General features: G+C 43.0%; 1 long non-coding RNA gene across 1 annotated transcript in view; it reads right to left on the bottom strand.

The window, feature by feature from the left end:
* Window positions 1–14,236, bottom strand: part of LOC119469573 — a 123,767-nt gene that overhangs the window by 9,891 nt on the left and 99,640 nt on the right. The gene's annotated exons all lie outside the window — the stretch shown is intronic.

The raw sequence follows: 14,236 nt of genomic DNA, 5'->3' as shown, positions 1-14,236 counted from the left end.
GTCTAAGGCTGTCAGCCCCTCATCCCGAATCGGAGCAGAAAACTCTCCCAACCATAAATACATGAGTTGCCTTGTTGCATTAAATTGCATTATAAAGAAATCCATTAGCCACCCTGAGCACTGCTCTCCTCTGGGGCCTTCCTGGCACAAAGATATTTTATCTTTTTAATGAATAAAACATGCTGATTTCCTAAAATTAAAAAGTGTGGTGGTAATGGAGAATCCTCAGGAAGGATTCTGAAGCCTGTGCGCTGTGGAGCAGAGGACCAAAAATCCTGGCTGTGGGGCTTCCTGTATCTGCCACTGAGTGATGCTCCTTCCCCAAAGGGCCTTGCCTCTTCCTTCCTGGAGTCCACTGTGCTTCCCTGCCTGTCCCACATGGCAGCCCACCAACGAGGGAACTGCGGTTCACTGAAAAATCACTGACATGAGGCCGACCGAGTAATAAGAGAGAAAGCATCCTAATTCATTCAACGTGTATCCACGGAGGCTTCAAGATGAAGACCCGAAGGCGAGGAGGAGCTATCTGTTTTTATGTTTTAGCTTAACGAAGTGTGGGCAGCCAGGTAGAAGTCTGATTTGACAAAAGGGGGGATGATTTAATGTTAATAGACTGAGTCAGAAAATCCAGCAAGGCCTGTCTGTCTAGATTCTTCTTGGCGTCTCTGAAGCATCGCTTCCTTCTGGGTGTAGGGCAGGGCCTCTCTGGAATGGGGGTCTTGCGACTTACAGTCAAACCAGGTAGGTCAGATACATTCTTTATGGTCAGATTTCACAGATAATATATTTAGATTTTATGGCTGGCTTTGGAAAAGGGGTTCCGGTTTCTGCAACCTGCCTTGGGGAAGAGGGATTCTAGTCTCAATGGCTCGTCTTGGGAGAGAATGGGACTCAGAAGAGGGAAGGAGAAGGCCAGAGAGAAACTTTTGCTTCTGGGGCTGCTGCTGAGACCTTCCTTTTTGGGTTCTGTTTTCTGAGCCCCAACAGAGTCAGGCCCTATGCAGCAGGTGCTTACGAAGTTTCTACAGTCCACATCAGGAGAGATGTGGAAGCACTATGCCCTGACCCTGCCTGTCTCCCCTCTGTTCTTGCCGGCTCTGGCTTCTCCCTCTCTCCCAAAAGTCCCAACTAAGTGTGAACTGTAATGAATAGCCATGGAGACAGGCCAACCCGAAAGCTAAGACCAGTCTCTTACTACGTTCGGAAGACACAGCTCCCAGCTAGATGCCACAGCCATTTTCCCAGAAGTGTAGAGAGACAACTAAACCTGGCTGTCAATGCTTTGCCCTTGGAAAAGCTAGAAACACGTGCTGGGAAAATAAAAAAGGGTTGGAGTTTTAGGAAAAAGAAAATGAAGTGCACAAAGCTGTGTACCTTTTGCCCTCCCTCCCCACCTCCTAGCTTTTTGCCGGGGGTGGGAAAAGCAGGGAAGGAGCTCTGTGCAGCGTGTGGAGCTTGAGCGAGGCCAGCTACATCATTTGCAGGACATAGTGCAATGAAATGTAAGGCTTCTTGTTCAGAAAGCAAGGCAAAGTGCTAAAATTCAAAGCTTTTCACTTTCTTCTGCAGTCTTTCTCTCTCTCAACTTGTCATGGAGTTTTTATTTGCTACTTAATGTTGTTCTGAGTAAAGAAAAATTAGAATGTAAAATTATTAGCCCGAATTTTACCATTCTACTTTAAATTGTGCAATGCCAGCTTTAAATGCAAATTTAAAAGCATTTAACTCATATGCAGAAGCCCGGGCATTACACAATTCGTATTTCATAGCTTGTACATACATACACATTCTGTCCTTTCCAGAACAGGGGAGATGCTGTCTTTATCTCCCTTTGTGACATTTGCACATTCTACTGACATTCTCTACCTTTGGCTTACTGATGAGTTAAGGAAGGACTGAAGACAAAAGAAACTATGGGTTGCGCTCTCTTTCTCTTTCTGTGTCACCATTTTCACTTAAGTGGTTGGTCAATACAAGGAATTAATTCAAATGCTATGTGCAAATGAGAGAGGAAGAAATGGCGACATGCATTTTGCACACCTTCCTCTGCTCAGGTGCGTGCACTATTTCACAAAAGACAAGTGCAAAGATAAAATGATTGTGAATTTCAAGATGGTGACTGTAGACAATTAAGCCAAGCACCAGACCTTCTGAGCATCAGAAAAGATGCCCGATGTGCCATCTGGCCTCTGGCTGCAGCTTGCGAGGGGAAGCGCCCAAGACCCACCCCACACATAGGATCAACAGCTGGCTGCCCTTGGTTGTGATGGGCCCTACCTTAAAAGTGGCTTGGAGGGGACCAACGGGGCTTTCAGCATTCGGAAAGAGGCCCACATAAGCAGGGACGTTGACATCCCAGTTTGAATAGGCTGCCTGGAAGGGTGAGGAAAGGAGCATCCACGGGTGGCCTGTGACCCATCTGTCTCTCTCTGAAGACTTACACTGACCACAGACAGAGCTTGGAAGGACATGGGGATTGAACTTGACTGGAAGTCACTAGATTGAACTGAATTACCCAAACATCACTGTTTGACATTGTCTGCTTGGTAGGTCTCCCAATCAGATATTAAAATCAGTTCTACAAAGAAAGCTTTATTGCCACACACTTCTGTTTTGTGGATTGTTGTAATTTGCGAATTCTTCATCCTTGTGATTATCAGTTGAGCATTACTGTGTTGCCAAGAACTATTTTAAACACTAGATACACACTTATCATCACATTAAAGAAGTCCCGTAGCACCCCGAAATTTTTCTTCAAAGCACTTCCTGATTTTGTCATCGTACATGTATTTGGATGATTATTTTGACTAATGTCTGTCATAGCTAGACTGAGCTGCCTGAGGGCAGGGACCATATGAGCAGCCAGTCTTCCCCAGCAGCTTGCTAAATGCTGCATCGATGGTGGTGCCAACATGTACAATTGTCTAGGCCATGTGGTACGCCAGAGCAACGCATCTAAAGAGGTGGTCTTTGCATTGAAGACACTGTAGATTGAAGTTCGTATGATGACAGCTTTCTGGCAGGTGGCAGTAAAGCGTCTTATTCTAACATATTCAATATAGTATGACAATTTCCAAACAAACAGAAGTAAAATGTCTTGAGCAAGGGGTGCATTTTCTAAGTTTCACAAAGACGCTATTTAGACTAGTGCAGCATGCCTGATTGGCTAATCAATCGGTGCCTCAAAACATCTCACACCACCCTAAGTGACTGGCTGCTCTGTCCAATTAAGATGTTGCTACTAAAACCAAAAAAGTTTTATATATATATATCTATGTATATGTATATATACATATATAATGTAATATATATAAAGTTATTTATGTATCTATATTTATATATATAATGCAATATATATGTGGTTTTGTGATATATACATTTATGGAGGAAATGTGATATGTAGACACACACATACATATAAATTCCTTCATAAATACAAAAAGAACAGGCCACCCTGCATCAGCCATTTGGCTGCTTTCAAATACTGAAGACTCAGAGGAGTATTTGATTTGCTTCGAGTTGAAATATAACTACATGGGCTCTCTCTGCTCTCTCTCTCTCTCTCTCTCTCTCTCTCTCTCTCTCTCCCCCCCCCTTCTCTCCTCTAATAAATAAGGAAAAAAGAAAGTCTTTTCTCACCAGTTCTAACAACTGGCCTTACAGATGGGATTCATGCCCCAAAATGAATAAATTCCAGGGTGGCAACATGCAGATTAATTAGGCAGGAAATCATCTCCCTGCAGCAGCCCGCTGCGCATTCTCTAACAAGACTAAAAATGATTTGCGCCACCTGCTTATGGCTCCAAGCATTTGCCTTGGTCCTTCAATGACTGTATTAAAAACTTTTTGATTAACTTGGCCCAATGGTCAACTTTTTGTTTGTTTATTTCTTTAGAATAAATAAATAGCGGTTCCACATCCTTGTGCCTGGAGAGCCACCTGGGCGATTCAGCAGCAAGTAATTAGGCTTGAAATACCAGGAGTGTAAACGTCAGGTCTGACGTTACCTGCAAGACTCAAAATTTGCCTGATTTATAAAAACTCCATAGCACTGGTGTGTAGAGTTAACTTTCCTTTCCATTTATTTTAAGCTGTCAGGAGTTAGGAAGAAGGTGGCTTTGGTTTTTACAAGGCTGCAATATTTTTCACTGTTAGATGTTCAGAGGTGATTGTGTGTGTGTGTATATACAGACACATTCCCCGGTTTGGACCCAAGTCATAATAAATTTATGTGCTATTTACACATGGCTCTAAATCATTTCACTAAGAGGAGCACACAGCCTAGAAATTTAACTGTTCTTTCTGGTGCATAAATGACTACCTCTGTCAAAAAAAAAAAAAGAAAAGAAAAGAAAAAAGGTAGGGAAAGGAAATAGCAGCTTTCCCTGTCACCAGCAAACTAATGATGATAGCTTGTTCTTGTCTAGAACCAAGTGAAATACTCTTCCAAGCATGAGTTCATTTGAGTGTCATAAAATCCCTGTGAAGTAGGAAGAACAGGAATTATTGGGTTGATTTTTTTTTTTTAATAAACGGAGAAACTGATGCTTAGAAAAGAAACTGACCTTCTCAAGTTCATGCAGTTTGTGAGTATTCCAACTAACCTAGACTCTGGGGATTATAATATCAAGTAGTCCAGCAGTCTTTTTAAACTACACTGCGTCTGTAAGCCACTAAGGCCGTACCATCCACTACAGGCTCATGCTGTGTTTTGGACATCTTGGCATAATAGTTAATTTCCTAAGCCTTGGGCAGTTACTGAAAAGTTATGCCCCATTGTGGATTTGGGCCTGGATAGGACTAAGCACCATCACAGATGGGCATGAGCATACTTATTACTGGACTCATGGAAGACATCACCATTCAATCACCTTTCTCGTTGGCTGATGGCTTGGATCAGGTCAAAAAAGAAGTTAGATTAAGTCCTTGTGTCCTCAGAAAACACAAGCATGATATGTCACAGAACATACTCTTTTTTGATTCCTAGGATGTCAAGAGAATAATCGCTCACTTTGCTTCTTTGCTTTAGCTTGCTTCTAACTCGTTCTGAAATTGGAATTCTCATTGAGGAATTCTTCTCAAGATAGTATGCCAAACAGCTTCTACTAATTGACCAGTGAGGGAAACAAAATATATTTTACCCCAAAATATACTTCTTGTTTTTTTTTGAGACAGAGTCTCACATGCTGTCTGCCAGGCTGGAGTGCAGTGATGAGCTCTTGACTCACTGCAACCTCTGCCTCCTGAGTTCAAGCGATTCTCTTGCCTCAGCCTCCCGAGTAGCTGGGATTACAGGCGCCTGCCACCACACCACCCTAATTTTGTATTTTTAGTAGATACGGGGTTTCACCATGTTGCCCAGGCTGGTCTCAAACTCCTGACCTTAAGTGATCCACCGGCCTCAGCCTCCCAAAGTGCTGGGATTACGGGCATAAGCCATTAAGCCCAGCCAAATATACTTCTTTGGCATAATTTGATATGGCTATTCAGAGAGGCTGCAAGCACAAGAATAGCCCTGCAATTTCCTCCTTCTGGGGGGGAAAGGGAGATTTGCATCTGTGGAGGAAATAAAGTGAAGTAACTAGGAGCTGCAAACAGGCCTTTTCTGAGGCAACCCCTTGTCCAAATCTAGGAAAGATTAACTGATGGGGTTGGGAGGGAGAGAGAGAGAGAGAGAAAGACTGACTCAGAGTCTGACACCTTTGAAAGTCTGACAGAGAAACTGTTATTACAGGCTACTATTTATCTATTCTTTCAGGGTTGCTACCTATGAGGTTCATTTGCATAACAAGATCATCCTCACTAGCCAGGCTAGTGGTCTCATGCTGGACTTTTTCTCTTCTCTCCCTCTTGTAACCTGTCTTGGCATGCTCCAAGCCCCTATTTTTTTTCTGTAACCTCAGGATGTTATAAAAACTTCAATCATCAACCCCCACCTTTGAGCCTCATATTTCTCTTGCCCATATGCATGTCAGTAAATTTGTATGCCTTTTTTCTTTCATCTGTTATCAATTTGTTTCATAGGCTCAAATTGCTGAAACTTCAGGTGAAAGATTTAAACTTTCCTACACCAGAATCAGAATGGGAGAAGCACCCAGTTGCTGCTCCAGCCAGGTATTTTTGAGGAAACTGTTCTTGATTACATTGATTACCATATAGTTACTATATTATTTCATTCCCAATCAAGTCATGACAAGTTGCTAACCGTTACCCCTCACCACTTGAACCAAGACACTAACACAGGAAGCCTCTTAAGGCATAAAACTGGCTGAGCTCAGTGGCTCATTCCTGTTATCCCAGCACTTTGGGAGACCAAGGTAGGAGGATTGCTTGAGGCCAGGAGTTTGAGACCAGCCTTGGCAACATAGCAAGATCTCATCTCTACAAAAAAAAGTAAAAAATTAACCAAGTGTGGTGCTGCTTGCGTGTAGTTCTAGCTACTTGGGAGGCTGATAGAGGAGGATCACTTGAGTCCAGGAAGTCAAGGCTGCAGTGAACCATGACTGTACCACTGTACTCCAGAGCAAAGCCCTGTCTCAAAAAAAAAATATTTTTTAATTAAAAAATAACCCCAGTGGCTCATGCCTGTAATCCCAGCACTTTGGGAGGGCAAGGTGGGTGGACCACGAGGTCAGGAGTTCGAGACCAGCCTGGCCAATTTGGTAAAACCCCATCTCTACCAAAAATACAAAAATTAGCTGGGCGTAGTGGCGAGTGCCTGTAGTCCCTGCTACTCAGGAGGCTGAGGCAGAAGAATCGCCTGAACCCAGGAGGTAGAGGCTTCAGTGAGATGAGATTGCGCCACTGCACTCCAGGCTGGGCAACAGAGTGAGACTCCATCTCAAAAAAAAATTAAAAAATCAGAAAACAGAAATAAATAAACCCTACAGCTCTATCCAGACCTGCCACATCCTCTGCTGGGTATGATTTGAAATCTATGCTGAGCCTGGACCATTGGTTTGCAAATGAATCTAAGACAGGTCATCTACCCTCCCCCACTAAGCCTCCATTGCTATAGCTAGAAGTATAAAGTGACAAAAGTAGCATACCCTCTTCACACTCCATGTAACCCAGTATCTTAACCACAAAATGTATTTTGAAGTTTTATTTTCTCTCTTCTTAATCTTAAGAAAATGCTTTCTTCATCTTTCTATTCCAGACACTCCCTGCACCATATGTGCTTGTCTAATGAGGCACTTGCTTAGAAGCTCCAGGGGCTAATCTTGAAATAAACCAGGCATAGAGACCCAGTTTCGGAAGTCTCCCCACCTAGAAATTGCCTCAAGGTGGTTAATCTACAACCCGACCATTGTCAAAATGATGCCAGCCCATATTCCAGGTGGACATCTCAAGATAGACACTGGAGCAAGATATGCTGACCTCCATCCTGCCCCACTCACACAGGCTTCCTATACCAAGTTTCCCTTCTCAACCCCTTCACTCAGCCTAGAAACCTGAGATAGTTCTTTGAGACCTAAGTCCAGTCATTCTTCTCAATAGCTAGCATTTGGATAAAAATGCTTTCCTTCCACCCCATCTTGCTTCTCGTTTTTGGCTTCCAAGCAAGTGGCAAGCCGCCAGGCCTGAGTTTGGTTAAACCCGGTCATTGTGTGTCAAGCTAAACTCTTTTAATTTTCTCATAGAATCATGGATTTGTTTGAGTATCTATTGTCTGTCTTCAAAAAAATAAACTGTAAATCTCTACAATCTCTATTAAAGAGAGGGTGGTGGACCTCTCCATGCCTAAGAGGGAAAGTGAGCATTCCCGAAGGCTTCTTCCCTGGCTTGCTTCGTCAATAAATACAGACCAGAATGTTCCCACTGCAAAGAGGATCTGAGGCTTCTTGCTTGAACAGGAGAGTGAGCACTTTCTGCACTTTTTTTCCCCAGCTTGCTCCAGGGATAATTGTTATTTGTGTCTAATAGTACCGAATATTAAATGCATTTAATAAAGATATCTTCCAAACATGCTTTGTGTGAGCAACATGGCTGTTTATTCAACTGGGTGCAGATGGGCTGAGGCTGAAAAGGGTGTCAGCAAAGGGTGGTGGGATAGCAGTTGGTTTTATAGGTTTGGGGTGGGCAGTGGTATTATAGAGTGAGATTGGTTACAGTGGTGGGGGTAGGGACAAGGAGTATACATTACCATAAGTTCAGTTACAATGGCAGGTGGGGTAAGGTTTAAGAGTAGTTAAGATGGTAGAGTGGGCAGAAGGATATTCACAGAGCAAGAACAGTTAAGATGGCAGGGTGGGAGGAGTATTCACATTATCATATTAACAGTTAAGATGGCAGGGTGCGGAGAGAAGCTTAATGTTCGGGGGAAGCTTCGCTGGGTGATCAGGGATAATGGTGAAAGCAGGCAGGGGGTGGGGGTCAATCAGCTTAGGCCAGCAGGACTTCACACTTTCTGGGTCCAGGCTTGCACACGGAGGCCTGACAATAATCCCAGCCCTGTTATCTCTCCATAGAAAGAGGTTGAAGAACTATGCTGGCAAGAATGAAAAGACAGCACTCCCTGTGCCATCTTCCCTGGCTTGCTCTAGAGATAAAGTCTTGGAATCTTTCACTGGGAGAATGCTGGGAGATGTCTCCATTCCTGAAAGAGAAAGAGCACTCCCTGCACCTTCCTCGCTGGCTCACTTCAGTGATAACTCCAGACCAGAAGTCTCCCCTTGCTAGGAAGGTGTGAAACTTCTGCTTGCTCAAACAGGAGAGTGAGAACTCCCCACGCCTTCTTCCCTGGCTTGCTCCAGAAATAAATTCAAATCTGCAGACTCTCCCTAGAAGTAGTTTCTGCATGCCCTAACTTTTACAACTTTCACCTGAAGGACTAGCTCTTAAATCTCCTCACTATGGGAGTTGACAGACTGCACTCCTGAGTCTCCTAGATCACCGAAAACAAAAAAGGTGACTTTTAAACTTGTAAATATTCAGCAGCCATCTCCGCAGGTTCAAAGTCAGTACTCTGACGAACAGTATAGGCATGTGTTTCAGACCTTTTCCTTGATGTAGAGCAGAATGAGTGAAGATAAACTCTAGCTCTTAGCTTCTCTGCAAAGAAAGAAGGAGCTGGAACACACATCTAACACCCAAATGTTTCCATCTACGTCCCAAGGGACTGGCTTCTATCCCACCTCTCTTAAGACAATAGCGTGACTTGACACTTTTGAGACAGAGTCTTCTGCTGCTGCCCAAGCTGCAGTGCAGTGGCATGATCATGGCTCACTGCAGCCTCAACCTCGCAGGCTCAGGTGATCCTCCTGTCTCAGCCCCTTAAGTAGCTAGATTACAAGTGTGTGCCACTACACCCAACTGATGCTTTAATTTCTTGGAGACCACAATAAGAACAAAAACAGTAGGCTGGACAAACACAAATAGTTTAGAGGCACCTGGAATGTCTGGCCAGTCTAACTGTGTGTCCCACACAGAGCAGTATAACAAGATTGGAGAAGGCAGTTTTTTTTTAATCTAATGTACAGAAACCAACACAGAGAGTGAAGGAAAATGAAAAAACTGGAAAATGAAGAAAACATGTTCTAAATAAAAGAACAAGATAAATCATCAGAAACTGACTCAATGGAATAGAGATATGTGATTTACCTGACAGGAAATTCAAAAGGGCAATGGTAAAGATGTTCACCAAGGTAAAGAGAACGATGCTTGGAAAAACTGACAGCTTCAACAGAGATGTAGAAAATGTAAAAAAAAAAAAAAAAGGAAACAAACATAAATCTAAATCATCAAGCTGAAGAATAACTGAACTCAAAAATAAAATTCCATAGAATGCTTTAACAATGACTAGATCAAACAGAAAAAAGGAGTAGTGAACATAAAGATGGATTAAAGAAAATCAAACAATATGAGGAGAATAAAGAATGAAAACAAGTAAAGACAGCCTAAGGGACTGTGGGACATCATCAAGTGGAATAATAAATACATTATCAGAGTATCAGAAGATGAAGACAAAGAGAAAGGGACAGAACACATATTCAAAAAAAATAATGGGAAAGACTTCCCACTTCTGAGGAAGGAAATTAAAACCTAAATCCAGTAAACTCCACATACACCTAATAGGATGAGTCCAAAGGGACTCACAGCAAGATACTTAACAATAGAATTGTCAAACATTAAAGACAAAGAGAGAATACTAAAAGCTGCAAAAGAAAAGTGACAGTTACATATAAGGGGACTCTAATAAGACTCTCTGAGGATTTTCAGCAGAAATCCTGTAGGCCAGAAGGTAATGGGATGATATATTCAAAAAGCTGAAAGATTAAAAAGGAAAATAAACCTGTCAACCAAGAATACTATACTTGGAAATCCTACTCCTAAAAAATGAAAAGGAGATAATCACTTTCTCAGACTTAAAAAGCAGGGAGGGTTGCTAAGTAGCAACATAAAAGCATATAAAAATATAAAACTCATTGGTAAAAGTAAATATATAGTTAAACTCAGAACACTCATACTGTGATTGTTGTCTGAAAACAAATTATATCTCTAGGATGAAGGTTAAAAGACAAAACTATTAAAAACAACTATAGCTATAGTAATTTCTTAAGGGACACAAATTATAAAAGATACAAAATGTGTGACCAAGAACAAATTAGGAGGAAGTAAAAGTGTAAAATTTGTGCAAGTGATCAAAGTTATTATCAGTTTAAAATAGCCTATAATTAGCATAAGATGTTTTATGTAAGTCTCACGGTAACCACAAAGCAAAAACCTTTAGTAAATACACAAAAGATAAAAAGAATTTAAGGCATACCACTACAGAAAATCATCAAATCACAAAGGAAGACAGTAAGAGAAAAATAAAAGCTCTACAAATTAACCAGAACAAAATTTAACAAAATGGCAATCATAAGTTCTCATGTCAATAACTACTTTGAATGTAAATGGATTAAATTCTGCAATCAAAAGATATTGAGTGGCTGAATGGATAAAAATTTAAGACCCAATTATATGCTGCCTAGAAAAACTCACTTCACCTCTAAGGACACAAATAAACTTAAAGTGAAGGGATAGAAAAAGATATTCCATGAAAATGAGAAGAGAGAATAGAAAGGTGACTACCAGAGGCTGGGGGAGAGGGGTAGAGATGGAAAAAGATGTTGATCAAAGGGCATAAAGTCTCAGCCTGGAGTAACAAGCTCTAGTGATCTATTTCACTGCATGGTGACCACAGTTAATAGTAATGTATTACATGTTTCAAAATTGCTAAAAGAATAGATTTTCAACCTTCTCACCACAAAAAATAAGCTGGTGAGAAAAGGGATATATTAATTGACGTGATTGAATCTTTCTAATACAATGTATACATCGATCAAAATATCACATCATCATATTTTATCCCGTAAATATGAACAATTGTTTTTTGTCAATTAAAAATAAAAAATATACTATAAGCTCCTCAAAGGCAGGGAGAACTTTGTGTTTTTTCCTGCACAAGAATAGTGCTAGACATGTGGTTGATCCTTGATAAATATTTGTTGATTCATTGACAAGAGCAGAAGAGAGAAGAATGCATATTTGTGCCATGCATGCTGGGAAATGGATCCATTTCTAGGCATGGGATTTTAGAGAATCACTAAACCTGAGGCATTTGAGATAATATTATATAAGCCTGGGCTTTCAGAAATATTCTATCCATTTTTTTTTCATTTTTATTCAGTCAGGAAGTATTGCCAAAACACCTATAATGTGGCCAGACATGTGTGGTGAATGACCCTGACAGCAATGCCTTGTGCATACCATGAGAATGACACTGCATGGCTGACATACCTGAATGTGCGCTTGAGGGCATTCATTCCTTATCTATGAGGAACATCTGATTCCCCAGCCCATCCTGTGGAACATGGGCTGTACAGGGGAACCAGGCTCTGGGTTTCGGGTTGGATGAAGACTGCAAGGTGGAGGCTGTTAGGGGAAGGGTGCTAAGTGAAAATGCTATATAAACTGCACACTTTTTGCAAGTGGTTGTGTTTCTCCTACCCAGCCTACTGCCTCTGGGCCATGCAGTTCTCTTGCCCAGCCCGCTGCCACTAGGCTGTGTGATTCTTCTGTCCAGCCCACCACCACTGGACCAGCAGTTCTCCTGCCCAGCCGGCCACCACTGGACTCTCTCCCCTGTATGTAAACCCCACTAACCCCATATCTCAGTTACTGTCTCTGGGTCTCTTCTTTGGCCTCTTGAACCTGATGCCATCCCCACTGGAGTCGATAGGGATTTAGCACAACAATTGGTGAGCTATCCAGAAGGGTGGAGAAAATCCTCTGAGCACCAAGATGATGGGTTCAGGGAAGGGGAAATTATGAGCTGGCTGTCCACATGTGTGGGGCCGAAAAGCCACTATTCTTGATGGATGGGGTGCAACATGCAAGTACAGGGATGCACCCAAAATGCTAAAGGATCTAGAAGACTTGTTGCAGGAGATGGATCTGACTGAGCAAGGGTCAGATGCCCGGGTGGTGGCAGCTGCAATTGGCTGACTTCTCCTCTGAGTAGCCACTGAAGCCAAGCTCATGTTGCAGGCAAGTGTTTGTCAGTTACAGGGTGAACTGCAATTAGAAAGAGATGCCAGATTAGCTCAGGCTGAAACATTGGAGATCTTACTGTCCTGCCTGCAGGCACAAGATGGATGCCCCAGATTGTCAGGTAGTCCATTTGAATGGTCACCAGCTGCCACATCAATGAGTCAAAGCTATCGTGACTAAATCCTCCTGAGGCCCTAAGTCCTGAGACCCCATGGTCTAGTGGGGAGGAGAGTGAAAACTGGAATGAGCTTTTAGAGGTTCCCATTCCCTCTGTGCATCTGCTGGTCACCACCAAGATAAAAGCAGACCAACTGTGCCCATAGCAGGTAGTCCTGAAAGACTTGCTTCTGCCTGGAAGACCACATGTGGGACCACACAGCTGTGGAATTCGTGGAGCTGGAAAATAAATAGGTTCAGGCAGAAGGGGAGATAATTGACTGTGGACTGGCTTCTCTGTCTCTGGGACATGGGTACAGAGGGCGTTGCACTCTCCATGAGTGAAACGGCATCCATTATAGAACCCTGGGCCTCAAGGCAGCACCCCTGTGATGCTGGTAATGGGGATCAGGCCATGCCCCTCAGCTGGGTGGTTGTAGGCTACAAGGAAGCCTTGCCAAGTGAAGGAGATGTCCCCACATCTCCTTGACAATGACGGACTGTGGAAGAATTGCAGGACATCCTCCAGGAATTAGGGATGAAGCATGCTACCTATGCTGGGCATTACCAAGGTCCTGATGATGAGCTTTTCGGTGCTGGCTTGAAAGACACCATCTTATAGTTGGCACCCAGCCAATGGTACAGTGCACTGGTGTCTATCCTCAGCCCCTTGGTAGGAGAACCAGTGCTTCTGGTGGCCCAAGCAGACGCTGACTTGGAGAATATGGATCAGGCTTGCTGCATGGGTGAAGAGTACACACTGCTGGAATGAAAAGAAAGGAGACAGCCATGGGGCCCATCAGGGTGACCCACCAACAAATTTGGCATGACCTGTTAGTGGCAGGGACACCTACCATGAAAATGGATAAAAAGTTTAATGCTGTTCTGGTTGGACTAGGGCAGAAGCTCAATCTGGAACAGCTCTACTAAGGAGCCTCAGGTACATCCCACTGCCCCTCCTGCAGAGAGATGGCAGGCACCAACCTCTTTAACTGGGATGTAGATGAAGGGCCCAGAATCCCAATAAGAGCAATGATGATCAGGGTGTCCAGGGACAAGAGGCCACATGTAGAACTACATATTGGTCACCTAAGAATAACAGACTGTGCATGCCTCGTGGATACTGAAGCCAGATGCATTCTCATATATGGTGACATAGTTGGGATCTATGTCCCCACCAAATCTCATGTTGAAATGTAATCCCCATTGTGGTAGGTGGGGCCTGGGGGAAGGTTATTGGATCATGGGAGTGGATTTCTCATGAATGGCTTAGCACCATCCCGTTTGTACTGCCCTTGCGATCATGAGTTCTCGTGAGATCTAGTTGTTTAAAAGTGTGTGGCACCTGTCCCTCCTCTTGCTTCTGCTCCTGCCATGTGAGACATCTCACTCCCCATTTGTCTTTCACCATGACTGGAAGTTTCCTGAGGCCTCCGCAGAAGCAGAAGCCTCTATGCTTCCCATACTTCTTGCAGAACCATGAGCCAGTTAAACCTCTTTTCCTTATACATTACCCAATTATTTATTTATAGCAATGTGAGAA

Source organism: Cebus imitator, unplaced genomic scaffold (assembly GCF_001604975.1).
Source record: "Cebus imitator isolate Cc_AM_T3 unplaced genomic scaffold, Cebus_imitator-1.0 Scaffold716, whole genome shotgun sequence".
Classification (NCBI taxonomy): Eukaryota; Metazoa; Chordata; class Mammalia; order Primates; family Cebidae; genus Cebus; species Cebus imitator.
The sequence above is the reverse complement of the archived record's forward strand: the minus strand, read 5'-3'. Positions and strand labels throughout refer to the sequence as shown.